We start from the raw sequence: 15,508 nt of genomic DNA, 5'->3' as shown, positions 1-15,508 counted from the left end.
CCACCGGGGTTCGGAAAGTGGATGAAGCGACAGCACTGCAGATCGGAACGAGAGCCCCCCCCCCGCCCCGCCCCGGGTTTGAAGTGTTTCTGTTTTATTCTCCACGACATGCATTTATCTAGTTAGATCTGGATGCTACCACCCGCACTGCTGTCCGTTCATTTTAGAAAATCCACTTGCAGTGATTTCCATTTCCGTTAATCCATCACATTGAACATTTATCAGTGTCTTGCGTGTTTTTTTTTTTCTTTTACAGAAGAACATGTTTGTTATTAGTTGAACACAAGACACAAAAAACGATGATTTCACTTGTTTGCATCATCCAGAAAACTGATGATAAGTCTTGACGGACAATGACAAAGTGGGCTTCAGGCTCTTTCCCCTCTGCTGACAGCTACAGCCCGAGGCCCCCACCCACCGAAGACACCCCACAGAATCTGCTCTCTGCTGGGAACAATAAAAGAGAAGCTGGGAAAGGAAGAAAAACACACACACACACACACACACTCACTCCCAAGTGGGGAAAGTTTTGCTGCCTGTGTTTTGTCATGTCCACTTAGAAGTACCTGAATCTTTTGATTTTGATGGGATGGGGAGTTGGCTTACAGTTTTCCTCCCTTCGCCTTTAACCACTGTCGGGCCTTTTATGTTCGTCCTTTGTGGGTCACTGTCAGTGAGGCTGGACGATGGTGTGAGGGAAATGTAAATGTGCTTCTCCAAAGGCTAAGAGGGAATATTGAGTGGCTGGCTTACAGAATTTGTAAATCCTTATTTATTGGAGTTCAACCCAACTTCTGGAAAACATGTGAGTATCAATTTTTTTTCCTATGCACATTTATTCCAAAGCTGGTTTGTTTTTCCCTGAAATTGTTAAATTATAAATTGGCATCCTGGGATTAGAAGTATGTTTCATTGGTCCGATGAGATATGCAAACTTTAAAAATATGGATATGTGGTCCGGTGGTGTTTTCTCCCCCAATTTCGAATATCAAAAGTCCTGGAACTCCTCCGGTGTCTCCACTTGGGCATTGCAGCGACACCTATCTCTGCTTCATGTTGGCACCCTTTTCCCTGCTTGGAGATTGGGACCAGTCAATGGGCCCCTCTGCCACACACACACACACACCGACACACTGATACCCTGCACACTCACCGCAGTAGCTGCTCAAATCTGTAGTTCTTAGGGTACTGTGTATGATAGTGACTGGGCGAGCTTGGGGCTTGATTAGTGCAGTTAGCCCTTCTAAGGCTCTGGCTGTTTACAGTGGATTACAGGGAGGGAGGCAGGGGTTAAGTCTACCCAGGCACCATGCCTCCCCCACCTCCCGCTGTCTCTCTCCCCCCCCCCCCCCCACCCACGGGAGCCACTGCAGCGGGGCTGGCAGCTCGTCTGGGCTCCCCATCGCAAGGCCAGGCTGACAGGTAGCGGGATTTGGCAGAGCACTTTGCATGAGAGCCAACACGAAAAACTGAACACGGCGGATTAGCTCGGGATTATGTTGTCAGAGTTAGCCTTGACGGACAAACTGCAGAGGAATAAATTGCAATCTGTTTGAGGAGCACGCTGCCACGCAAACAGGAGAGCCATCGGCCCGTCTCACAGCCTGTCCAAAATGACAGCGGGAGGGCGGGGGGGGGGGAGAAAATCATTAATAATTTATAAACAAAGTCCTCGGCCATTACCGACGTCGGCCCACTGTGGCCGGACGAGACGTCTGGTCGCCTCACCCCTGAACGTCGGGGGCTGGTTCATGTTACATCTTAAAACTAAAAGTGACAGGGCATGTATGGAGATTAGAGACGGTGGGGTTTGTAAAATGTTCCGGGCTGCTCCCGTGAATCATCCTATTTCTGATCAGGTAGTGAGGGGAGCAGCCTGAAAGGTCCAGAGCTTGACCTCTATTGGGGGTCTACACCAAGCCCAATGCTTGCGGTCCCTTAATTGCAAAGAGCACGTTACTGTGTTTTGGGAAAATGTAAATCTCTGAGTTTGTGGACAGCTCATAGCTCCTGTGCAGGACTGGTTTGTGTCCTCTTCTTCAATATTTGGACTTATATTACAGTCGAGTGCATTTAACATGTGCTCAGACACGATCAAAGGCCAAATGTTGGTTTGTTACATGAAGTGCAATTTCATGTTACACTGATGTGTATTTTTTCTATAGTGTACATACATACAGTATGTACTGTAGTTTCACCACAGGTGAGTTGAACCATGTTACCGAATAGCAATGCCATTTTCACAGTTGTATCACTTATTTCCCAGCCGTCACTGCGTATGCCAACATAAAAACGTAATTCTCGCGCTTCGAAAGTTGCCTTTCCATGACAGAAGTTGGAATAATTGCGGGAATTTAAGGAACCGACAGAAAATATTGGGTGAAACAGCAGCAATTTACAAAAGGAAAAAAGTTAAGGATATAAAAGGTTTATTTTAAACCAGAAACCAGCCCTTTATCAATAGGAAGAAAAAAAATCTACAAATTTCCCACTGACAGAGTAAACACACTACAACAGCTACATTTCGTCTCTCCGTTTTCATTATTGGCTAAATGAATTAGCTTGATTGGATGCCGTGCAGCAGCTTTTCTTGTGCCGAGGACTGACTGGCATGGTAAAATGTATTAATGAGCTTTATTGCATTCTAACCTCTCCCGCATCATTAGGAATGCATGTCTGTATGTTAAACATATGAATATGCATCGGCATAGAGCATTTGCTCTCAGAGTTAGTTGCAGTGAGCCGGCGTTGTGCCTTGAATAATAATAATGATCCAGGAAAAGAAACGGACCGCATTTTCTTCTCTTTCTTTTGCTTTGTAATTAAAAAAAGAAAAAAAAAAGGTAACGAGAGTACATTTTATTTTGGATTTCGTCACGGAACTGATTCTGAATGTGAAATCATGCTCCGGTGGTGGGAATGATCTAATGTGATATGTGCCACTGAGATTAAAAGCTATTTAACTGTTGCATGTCGATTAAGCTTCGCCGATATTTTTGCGGTGACAGTTTAGTTCCTGGAAATGCATTATCAGATAAATACACAGGCTATGCTGTTTCAACTGTCAATTGAAAATGTAGCATGTTGTTGAGCAAATACAACCGAGTGAGACGTGTTTTCGTTTTTGGGGTTTTTTTGGTCTCTTTCCCTGAACAAATCCAGTCCAGTGTTCCCCCGTCACACTGTCAGACTGAGGGTGATCCTGAGGTCAGCAGAGGTCACTGGATAAAGGTTAACAAATTACCACAGTGCGTCTCACACGACTGATTGATGTGGCAAGGGGGGGGCGGGGGGCGGGAATGTGTATAGGGGTTGTGTCAAGATAAGGTAAGCATACTGATAGGGCTTCTTCTATAAAAATGTGCTTCACGGCATGCAAGAGACAAAAAGAAAATGGGGGACAGAGATACAAAGCAAGTCTTTCTAATGTTTGTCTGTTTGTGTAGTTGTGTCTTTAATTGGCCAGTGAAATGACATTTTGCAGCCGAAAAATAATTCTTATTTAAATAATTAAAAGTCAATTACTGTGTGTGCATTGTAGCCTTCTTCTCTATGTCAGTGAATGAAAACTATTTTTAAACTCTCCAACACCAGGACTCCGTGATGTTCCATTCAACATTCTTATGTACCCAATGATCTCTCATATGTGAAGGAGGAATCGTGACCGACGTGTGTTGTCTCCCGTTCCGCTCCGACTTCGGCCTGCGGAGGAGCTGCTTTTCATTCGCCACACACGGGTCAGCCACAAAAAAACAGCCGGCGCCCCTGGAGAACAAAGACCCTGTCTGCTCACATCAGGCGGCGTGTTCTAAGAACGGGCGATGCAGAACGGCGAGGGGGGGGGGACCGAGGCTACTGATATACTGACAGAACAATTAGAAGGAGCAAATCTGCTATCTGGGCTACATATTCCAGATAGGGTGGGCATGCCATGGGTGTGTTCGTGTTGACTGATTTATCTGGGTGGAGGTGTGAAACAAAGATGGGTACGCCTTCTTACTTTTTACTCCGTTCTCTACGGAGCTCTTGCTGCTCATCGTGATCCAGCCAGTAAGAAATGACAATACATGAAGGAGCCGCTAGTAACTAGTTTCCATTCAAAGGAATCCTCGACTGTAGAAGATGGAAAGGGATGACCGACTATGCAATCTGCAAGTGTTTGCTCAAAAAATAGAAACAATCCGTCCTTGTTTTCAAAATCTGGAAAGATAAGCTTCAAAAAACCCCAGAATAGTTTCCAGCCAAGACATGAAGCACTTTGAAAGGAGACTGAAACCCCGAGAGCAAGTTGAATGTATTCCCAGCTGATCCTCCCCCAATCCCCTCCGCAGATAAATAAATCAGCTCCGTCCCTGCACGCAACTCTTGACCTGTGGTAACTTCGCTGGCTGGAAATTACAGTTTCCATTTTCCCTTTGATTCCCAAACAGTATTATCTTTGCACTCCAGCGGCGGGAGGGTAAACAGTAGCGGCGGCGAGTCGTATGTCTCTTTAAATAAACTGCATTGTCTGATGATGTTTTAATGGGCAAACCTCGATCCCCTGGGCAGTGACCCGTCTGAGTGTGTTTCAGCTATGTACTCCGCACGGGGCACCGGGATGTAATTGCTATGTACATACCAGGGTATTCTCTGGTTTCTACACTGCAAAAAAATGGACGTCATCGTACTGTCCAGAGAATTTCAAGGATTTGTTTTGCGTTACGTGACCAATGTCATTGATTTTAGCACCTGAAATATCAATGGGGGTCATTGTTAGCCATTGTCTCATAATCCCATTAGTGCGTGGGGTCACCCGATGTTACTTAATCACTCCGCACATAAGTTATTCTTTGTCCAACCAAATCTATCCGCATGCAACTGGACTGATTTCCCAGTGATGTTGTGGTGGCAACATAATTGCTAGTGGGCATTAATAGTGCATAACAAGCGCACACCAAAGAAAATAGTTTGCATCCGGCAGTTCAATCTATTATGGTTCGGAAAAGATTGGGTTGTTATTTTTGACAAGTCATTGCAAACTTTTTCTGTATTAAACAAGAACAAGCTGATCTTTCCCTGACTATAATTATGTGTTGTGAGTCTCAGCGTATTGAAAGAAAGAGTAACAATGCTGTTGTCACTACACGTGGACATTGTACTGCAAAATTTCATTTGATAAAAAAAACTAATACTGATAATAATAATAACATAATTTGAAGGAGACACGGTTCATCAGTAATGTATGGGCAGTGAACACTTTGGCTGTTGACCGTCAACAGAGCTGGACCCATGAGAGAGACTGCTAACGGTCTCAGCATCATTAGCAACACGGGGGTTGGACAATGTCTGAGTGGACTACAGACTTAGCAGTAGGATGGTTCCACCTCCAATGTGGACAGTTTATCGAGGGACCAATATTTCAAATCACCGAAAACAACGCTCTTGGCCGCGACAACGGAGAAAAAAAAAAGCATCCGTATGCTACGGAGTACAGTGTCCGTGGGCACCAAAGCTGACAACGTGTCGCGTAACACCAGTCCTCAAGAGCCAGTCGACGCACGGTACTAAACACAGACTGGCATTTTGTGTCCAAAATGGTTTCGCTCACAAGACAAAATATGCACACTATATGCCACGTGACAGTTGTAGTTCCAACTATTTCCCAACACAACAGATTGTTGACTCGAATTGAAGGGTACACCACTCGTTACGGTGGATATTTTTTTGCAGTGGAGGTTGTCCGCCCACAATGTTCCTCCGACCTTATTCCCACATGGGGATCTGTTTCCAAACGGAGAGGGTGTCCACACATCACAGATTTGTTTTACCAGAAACACCCACGTTCAGATTTTTGTGTTTCCCTGGGAAGAGGCTGCACTGACACGACTACAAAGAGAGGACAAGGAAATGTAAAGGGGGGGGACGGGGGTACAAGAACAGAGGATGTTATCAGATTGAAGGAGTGAGCAGATGAGAAAAAAAATAACTCAACTCAATATGTGCACATCTCCCTCTCGCCCATTTTTCCCTTTCGTGCTGAAACTAATGCATTTTTTTTTGGCGGGGAAAGGAAATGCTTTGGGAATAGGTGAAAAAAGAGATGTCATCAAACACCGGATGTGTGCACCTGATTAGTGATTCAGACCGAGGCTCACTTTGGTGAGACAATATTACGAGAGGGCTCAAGGAAATAGCTAATGAGCAGCTAAGCTAACTTCTCTCCCGCTCCAGAGCACACAGCCATCAGATTTTTCTGGACACCGGATCCTAATTGGATGGTGGAGAAGTGAAGAGGACAGGGAACATTTATCTTTCACAATTATACAGAAATTCCCGTCTTGGGTAAATTTGCCGTCTTACATTACCACCGGGTTGAATTAACTATTGATGAGCGGCAGAAACCAATATGATTTCAGTCCACCGCCTCGCGACGGCCACTCGATTATTCTGATCTTAGATATTAAAAAAAAAATCTTTTGTGATTTTTTTAAACATCTTTTTCCAGCCTCGTCTTGTATGCTCCCGACTCCGTCTCTCTCTTTTCTTCCCTCCCGACGCCTATCTTCCATTAGGGTCTGGTGACCAGCCGTTGACTCAGAGTGCACAGGAAGCGCTGCAGTGACACGCGCAACAGTCTCGAATCACTCGCGAGCCCCCGACGCCGAGGGTGCGGTGTGATGAAGACGTAAAGTAATATCCCAGCTAGGAATGAGGTCAGCCTGCGCCTTTTCCTACAGGCAACATGAAAAGAGGTTCGAGGGCCGGTCACGAGACGGTGCCGGGGGCCCCTTTGTCTCAATTAAAGGTCCCTCAGTTCGGATGATGTAACAGGGTGAGGCGGCTGCCGTGGGACACTGCTAATATGACATGTGATGTAATTAGGTAATATTGCATGCATTCACGACGAGAGATTCATCAGCGCTTCCAATGCGAAATCGCACTTTTCCGTGAAGTCGGCGTTTCAGGAATTCCGACCCTGATTTGAAATGGAACATCTGAAATTGTCAATGGGGGGTCGCGAAAGGGTTTCATGGGGTTATAAGTTCAATCAACTTTCAAGCTTGCTTGAGTAGAGGGGGCCACTACAGTGTGAGAAAGTACTTGTTTCTTTCACACGTGAAGAGCAGCAATGTTTTCGTCCGGCCTCGCGTGCCAAGTGGTAAAAACTGGGATCATTTTCGTGTCTGTTTTTGATGTCGTCCCCGGGTCGGGGTCCCGAGTAACCCCAGATGGGTCGGAAATCGCCCGCGCGGGAGGTGACGCGAGGTGATTCGCCATCGCTTCGGTATTAGTCCCAATAATGCGAGCTGACAGTGGGGATTTCAGAAGCAGCGGAGGTGAAGTGGGGGGTCCACGGCGTTCGTGTTCAGGCCCCTTCTGTGAATCATGCAGCCTAGCGTGCGATCGGCACACTGCCCTCCTCTTGACTCCCTCATAAGCTCTGTTACAATAACACACTTGCCTTTCACTCTGGCCCTAACCCCCGAAACCTCCCCCGTCCCAACCTCTCTCCACCCACCACCACCACTAATACTCCACTTCTCTGAAAAACACAGGAGGGGAAGAAGAAGGAAAAAAGAAACAGCCCCTGGACGTATAGTTTTCTGTAAGATGAAAGCTGGAGGGTAGTTATTTTTCGGCCACCGGCTGCCCCCTCGAAAACCCCATTTCTGTTGCTGGCATAACTGTGATGACAAAGATAATCTTTGTTATGATTATCATTATTATCATTCTCCACTTTAATTAATTTCTCCCCGAGGCTCAGGGCAGTAATGAGGAGCAGGCGCCGCCTGTTTCTTGCCCCGCTCCACTTTCTCAACGCTGATATCCCGACCAAGTGCAAGTTAACAGTGCCATCTACAGTAGAGAGGAAACACGTCCATCATGTGCCTTGATGATGTGAGAGGTACGTTGTCATACCTTACGTATCAGCCATCTTGTACTGGTGAGTTTTTACCGGTTGTTATTTTGAGAGGATTCCGAAAAACTGTCCCTCTGCCACAAAAATATTCTCTCGCACTAATCATGTCTTTTTGTAAAATGGTACAAACCGACTTAACAAATGCATGTGAAGTTTTGAAGGTCCCCCTTTTTCTCCCCATGATTTATGGCTGAGTGGTACAGCTCGACATGCAGTTGTGTTCAATCAATACACGTAGGAAATGTTTTAAATGTAATTCAAAGAAAAAAATGATGTGGTAAGAGTAAATTTTTTCAAAGTTTAAACTGAACTATAATTTTTATTGTGAGACATGGTCCCTCGTAAATTTGAAGCTTATTTACTCAAAGCCTTTAAGTTTTTACAGTGCAGTTTTCTTGCCTGTCCACTTTCCATGGAAACTTTCTCTCTTTGAATTTATTTACTGTTAAATATTTCAATCGATATAGCTGGTACTTCTATCTGCAGTTATCCCATGATATGTTAGAAAATATTATATTAATATTACAAGGTGTACCCCAAGAATTCATGATTGACAAAGGAATCCAGTCTCTGCCCCTTTAATTTCATCACCTACTTTGTTAGAATATTCTTAAGTGCTTGTTTACCATTTTAATCGTTTAAGCGGGAATAAGGCTAGGTGAGTGACATGAGCTAATTCACAGCGGACTCATTGAGCACGTCAATGTCAGAGACTATACGCGGGGATTCAGTGATTTAACCACTTGCCTTGATGAGGGAGGAAGAAAAAAAAAAGGCTAAAGACGAACCATTACTGTTTATCCTGAGCCTTATCACTACTGGCGATGGGCTTGTAAATATTATCCTGTTCTCCTTAATCCACTGCACAACGCCGCGCTCACCCACTTGCCGGAAGCTTCGGCATTTACCTCCGGATTTGCCGGGGCTTGGGCCACAGTGGCTGTGAGTGGGAAAGTGCTAATCTACAAGGCAGATTTAGGATTAGTCTGGTGAGCCAGGTGACCCGAGGGCCTGAGATCTTATTGGCCAGAGGAGACGCGGGCCTCTGGTCCACGGCAGGGGCGGCGGGGGGGCTGACAAACTAGAGAGGAAAGTAGGAGGGCGGCGGGGGGGGGGGGGGGGGGGGGGGGGGGGGGGGGGGGGGGGTCTCCTCTCCAGTTTTGCTTTCTTCCCATTCTCTCTTTTTTTTTTCTCTCTCTCTCTCTCTCTTCCACACACTTTCTCTCTCGCAGGCTCTCAAGAAGCCCTGATGAGAATTCCACTAATCATCTGAGGATTAGCAGGGACTCAGACAACACTACATCTAATTCCCCCTTCACCGCCACTAGGGCAACAATAGGCCCCCCAACGCAGCACTGCAGCTCACCGACACTGAACCAGATCACGCATGGTGTATTCGTATATGTCTCTATTCCTGTTGGGCTCAGATCTGTAAATTGATATTCACTTGTTGAATTGGACATAACCGATCAATATATGTTATCAGAAAAATTGCTCCCAGTGCTGTAGATAACCCTGCATAGAAAATAGATGCAATGTATGTAATATTTTTACAAATTATTTTGCCTCGATTGTGCTCGGTTGCGAAGTTTTGTCAAAGGGACGAAATGCAGCTCTTTTTTTTTTCGTACAAAGAGCAAACAATCTTTAAAAAAAGTATTTGACAAATAAAAAGTTAGAAAAAAAGTGACTGAACAAATGACGTCTGTGTTGTTGTGCATGTTTATTTATTTCTTTGCCTGAGACGAGCGGGGCGGCCCACACGACTGCTCCGAGTGTGATCCTGTTCAATAATATATAATAATAATTTTATTCATATAGCACCTTACAGAAGTAGCTTCACGAAGTGCGTTCACAAGAACATAAAAAAATCACAAACAATTTAAATCAGCATTCCAACAATAACACGGTTTTCAGGTCACATATCTGTATGAAAAGTCAATATAAAAAGTCGATATCAAAAAAGACGACATCACATGAAAGCAAGTCTGTAGAAATGGGTTTTAAAAGTGACTTAAAAGAAGGCACAGACTCTGCCAGCCTCATCTCCTCAGGCAGGCTGTTCCAAAGTCGAGGGGCCCTGATGGAGAAAGGTCGGTCAACCTTTAGATTTGAGCCTCGTCCTTGGAACAACTAGTGAAGACCATGCCCGAGGGTAATCCTGTAGGCTTGGGTATGGGAACACGATTGGTCAGCTTCTTTTCAAAGTGACTCTGGCACCAGGAACTTCTTCATGTTCATGCTGACGCTCCATCACTGGCCATGTCGCGCTGGGCCACCCACAAAACCAAACTATACCAGAAAAATCAGAACATCAAGACGTTGTAGTTTGACACTGTGCGAAATGCGGTATGTGATATATTATGAACTCAGTTGTGCGTCTGCTCAATAGTCATATCTCAAACTGCGCATTGTGTCTGATGCACGGTATATGATAATATATTGGAGGCATCGAGGGTAAGTGGGTTGCATTTTCAGCCTGGTTAAGTACATTTTGGCAGCGGTCCCGCGCTATCTTGGAGACAGGTTGGGCTTCCCAGCCTCCCACAGTTCTGCCCTAATGAAGGAGATGTCTTACCCAAACAAACAGGCTCTCTGGAGATGTACCTCAGCTACCTCCCTAATCCAGGAAGTCTCTCTTATCTCCCCACAAATGGCCCCGCGGTGAGGCGCAGCACACCACCAGTGTCATTCATCAGTTAAACCCCTTTGCAGCGATGAGCAGGTACGATTGGCCTCACGTTCAGAGAGTGAGAAGTGTCGGCACACACACACACACACACACACACACACACACACACACACACCGTGGTGGCGGCGGCGTGGATCAGGGCTCTGGAGTCAGTTGCGTCTGTCAGACGTCAAAGTGTGTGTCACAATGCTGAATCCACAACCGGCAGATATCGATACCTCCGGGTCCCGTCGGCCGCCGTGATGCCGTCACGTTGGTCGATGAGGATTTTAGGCTTATTCTACTGCGGCATTTGCCATAAATCTTCAAGGGCGAGGGCCTGTTCAATACAACTGAGATATTTTGAAGCATTTTTTTTTCTCTGACACTCAATAGGAGTTTATATACTGTATCCTATGTCACCAATATCACATCAGATACTTGTACATTTTCAACTCTGCCTCAAATTAATGTTTTTCCCCTCATGTTTAAGCTTTTTTTTAAAGATTTATTCGTTTTGGCCAAAAACTGGTTTCCATTTTTACTTAATTAAAGAAGTAAAAAGCACATAATTTCTATTAACCTTTGTTTTTGAACATGTAATTTCTTTCTGACCAGTTTTTCTAGCTCTTTGCCCACATTTTATTGGGTTTTCTTTACTGTATATTTTGACTTTATCTTTGTCAGGCGGCAGAAACAATGCAGGGAACGTAACAAGTGCAACTGACCAACTACAACTCAGAATAACGTTGTGTTGTGTGTGTCTGACAAATTGCCCCATGTTCCCCCCACTGTCAAATGTATCCAACAATTAGTCCTGACAGTTCAGGAAATATGAAACGTACGGCATCTGATAGAAATGCACTGAGCTGTTTGATAGCTTGTCCACAGCGATGGTAATGCCTGAGGGTGTTGACACGAAGGAAACGGGGCAAAAAAAGAATGGGAGGGTGAAAGACTGGCAGCAGAGAAAAGTAATTTGTGGAGGAGTTGTGACACTTGGCGCCACCCATTAGACAACTTCATAGAGAGCTAAAAGCTTTGCTGGTCCCGCTGAACACACTCCCACACAGAGCTGGCTGGACCATGTCAGGCGCAGCAGTGCTGTCGACCCCAAACCTGGAAACTTGCAAAAAGTTTGTCAGAAGGTTTTAAACAAATGTTTATAATGTGCACACGTGCAGCGACGGGGTTTTTTTTCCCAAACATTTGTTATAGATTTTTACTGGGACGGGAACAGGAAACAGTTAACACATTACAGCTCAATGCCACACACACACACACACAAAACGTTTTTGTCATTCTTCAGTCTTACAAATTACAGTTCCTTTATTTTTTTCTCTTACAATTATAACAGCAGTTTGAAATGTCAATATTGTCTCATTAGACACATTTTTATTTTACAAAACATTTTTGAACTATTTTTTAAATGATATATAATGAAATATAATAGTCTGAATGAAACTATTTCAATGACCACCTATAGTACTACTACTACTACTACTAATTAACTATTATCGTATAATAATAATATCAACAAGAATAATAATAGCAGAGGAAAATGTAATATATTACAAAGCAAAATTGTCAAGGAAATAAAAACATAACAGAACTTTATGTTTGTTGCATGCATAAACCTGCTAGTTATCCAGTTATTAATTCATAATTTAACTCTTTAATGTCTAATTAAATAATATCAGATAATAGGAATGAAATAAAATTACATTTTTAAAAACTAGCATTTTTGTTTTTCAGTCCTCAGACACATCAATTCTACTAATAGAATTATAAATGAATAATAAGTATAAGAATAGAATAGTTTATTGTTGATTATATACAAATAGGATTATTAGTTTATAAAGTATAATAATTAGAATTCCTAGATTTATATGATTACATTATTGAAAAATAAAATAATCATATCGTTTGTCAAACAGATACTATAAGTTATTTAGCCATTTGTGTCAAAACTATAACTTGTATATCTTCATGAAATGCCCGATCTCTTCGAACTGTGTCATCTTGAGTTAATGTGTATGTGTGTTAAATAGACAAGCAGTTTCCCATTGCTATCAATTACCCTGACGCCAGTTTTGAGCCAGTTGCTAAGAGCTTTCATCCAACGGTGTTGATCGTTAATGCTGATCTTTACATTTTTACCAACCGGAGCTCTTATAAAGAGATAAGACCATAAGACTGTGTTTGCGAGTTTAGCGGCCACGCCAACAAGGCAACAAGGAGCTAGAGAGAATTGGAAACCGAGCTCACAGCCGCTTCAGAAAGCCGAAAACAGCTGTGTTTTTACAACCGCTGAAACACAACGCTAGAAAGGATTTTTTTTTTTTCTTCCATCGGCTACCCATACTGCACCTGCCATTTCCATCACAGCCATGTGGTCACAAAGGGAGCTGTATATCTGTCAACAGGATCAAGTCCTCAATAGACCCCGCAAGCCACTCAATCCTCCAAGACCCCCCTCCCTGGCCTCGACAAAGCCTCAAAACTCCTCAACCTGGGCCATCGCAGCCCAGTTCATTCAGGATATCCTACCGGTTTTTCTCCAGGTAGGATGCTTCCTTCACCTGTCGAAGCTGCGCAAACTACCTGGGAAGCAGCGTGTTACCGATGCGGAGGCCAATGCGGCCTTTTTTCCCCCGAAAAACTTTTTTAAAAGTCTGATTTTGAACCCGACAGTGAGAGAAATGTGCAGTTTGATGCGATATCCGCTCATCCGGCCGGTGTGTTCGCAGCTTTTGAAATGCAAATGTCAAACTCAACATCGCCTGTCTTGACAACAATATTTACACGTGTGATTTCACAGGACAGGGGATGGGAAAGTAATAAAATTTCACTGCCCCTCGTAGAAACAAGAAACTTGCCATCGTGGCTCAGCTCTGAGATCTAAACTTTGAGATCGACACAAACGTCAGAGTACGCAGTGTGCACCCTCCGAGGGAAAACAAAAAACGACCAAAAAAAAATCCCCCAGAAGAGGGAAAGGAAGTATAGAGACTGGGTCGACGCGCTTGGGATTAAGGAGGGGTCACGGTGGATCAGCTGGATCTTCCTCTCCCACAGAGGAGGGAAAACAAATATTAATCACCTCTGGTACTTCACACACAAAGGGCCCCGAGACGCGAGGGCAGGAGGGCCCGGCGGAGAAGACGGCGCAGGCCCCCAGTAACTAATGAAAAAGCTCCCACAAGGGCCCGATGGCGGGACCGACGCTCTCGGGACGCCTCGGTGTGTGAGAGTGTGTTTCCAGTGTTTTCTGGGGCAAATGCAGTTGCACTTACGCATGCAGGTGATGCTGCGGGGGCATAAAGTGGTTCCTCCCTTCAATGTCCTGTTGGCTATTCTACATTAAGTGCGTGTTTCCGTTCATGACTCGCTTACACGTTGGTCGCCCCAACGGAGAGGAGAACAGAGTGATCGAGACGGAGAAAGAAAAGCGTCTGCGCGTGCGACAGCGGAGGTAACTTGAAATGTGATTATTTGCTCTTCTTCCTAGTTGGCAACATGCTCTGTCCACACTCCTCTTCCCCCCGCACCTCCCCCCCCCCCCCCCCCGATCCTCCGTCCATGAGCCGTCGCACAAGACGAACCCCACCTGGCAAACTGGCGCCGGCGCCATCTGGTCGCGGCCGCGGCTCGCCATCGGGCCTGCAGTCAGTACCCACAGTGCCAGTGTGGTGTTGTTTAATGAGCGCATATGAGCAAACATTTGACTGCCAGGTGGCGTCGCCGCCACGCCATGCCGACCAGGCGGAGTTCTGCCATTGCCGTTCAAACCCGGGGGCATCAAAGGGGGGCCTTGGATTTCCAAAGTAACTAAGCCATAATCCACCCCCTTATTGGTCCCATTCATATTGAAATACATGATCAGAGGAGCTGCAGAGGCCCTAATCTTGCCAATGAGCGGTCCGGCACAGCTGCAGGGATAAAGTCAGAGTATGAGACCACCAGTATATTAGAAAAACTCAGGCCTTGCTGATTGGATTAGGGGAGAGACGAAAGGGTGGGTAAGGGGGGGGTGCTTGGGGGGGGGGGGGGTACTCGAGGGTGAGGAAATGTCATCTTCCAACTTTGTGTGTTGTGTGGTGGTCTCGGCGTTGGCAACCGAGGACCGGGAGGTGGGGCAGACACACTTTGTCCCGGGGTTCGCTGACCCGCAAAAGAGAAATTGGAGGGGGTGAGACAAAGAATGGCGACAACAAAATGGAAAAGCTGGAGGCGACGGCCGAGTGTGCGGAGCCGGGCCTCGGTATGCACCTCCCCGCCGAACCAGCGTGAGCTCGTCTGGTATTAAGTTGTAGCAAGGCAGTTTTGAGTAGGGAAAGAAAGCGAGAGAGAGAGAGAGAGAGAGAGAGAGAGGACTAAACCGGGCATTAGCCGTCGACTTAAAGGTTTGCGCTGGTTCCTCTGGTAGGAAGAGCTGCCCCGTTTAAGTGTGATTGAGCGTGGCTTAGATGGGGATCAATGGTTATCCTCTCGACTGTTTTGTTTTGAGGTTTCTTTTCTGTATTTACTGCGGGGAGAAGGGGAGGCCATTTTGTTTCACACAGCAGGAGCCAAATATTTCCTTAGTAGTGCGTCTGGCACCGGCCGACGGGATTTCCCCGTTTTTCGTCGACACACTTCGCCACGAACACAAACTTCGCTTGTTGCTACTCTTCCGCCCACAATTTTTCCCGTAATGAAAAAAAAACAAATCTCTGGTGTTATTTTTGAGAGTGTATGAGGAATGAATGTCCAAGAAAAGAAAAAAAAACCACATCGAATACATATTTCTTTTTTGAATGATCAGAAATACATTTGTTGTTTAGACTCTGTAGCAGCGTGGCCATAACTTTTTCTTGGATTTGTCTTTGCTTGACTTTTATTGCACTTGGTGATTAGAACGATTCCACTCCCTTCTCTCCTTCACACTATCG

At 45.2% G+C, this 15,508-nt stretch overlaps 1 long non-coding RNA gene across 2 annotated transcripts; it reads left to right on the top strand.

Moving 5' to 3' along the window:
- Positions 1 to 417: 417 nt before the first annotated feature.
- On the top strand, positions 418 to 9,562 carry LOC118319302. Of its 2 annotated transcripts, none has more exons than XR_004795943.2 (3): positions 418 to 805; positions 7,748 to 7,888; positions 9,136 to 9,562. It is a non-coding gene; the product is annotated as an uncharacterized LOC118319302 (long non-coding RNA). The 2 variants fall into 2 exon arrangements; XR_004795942.2 differs by having other exon boundaries at positions 7,742 to 7,888.
- The last annotated feature ends 5,946 nt before the right edge of the window (positions 9,563 to 15,508 follow it).

Source organism: Scophthalmus maximus, chromosome 9 (genome assembly GCF_022379125.1).
Source record: "Scophthalmus maximus strain ysfricsl-2021 chromosome 9, ASM2237912v1, whole genome shotgun sequence".
Lineage (NCBI taxonomy): Eukaryota > Metazoa > Chordata > Actinopteri > Pleuronectiformes > Scophthalmidae > Scophthalmus > Scophthalmus maximus.
This window is presented reverse-complemented; position numbering and strand designations above follow the sequence as displayed.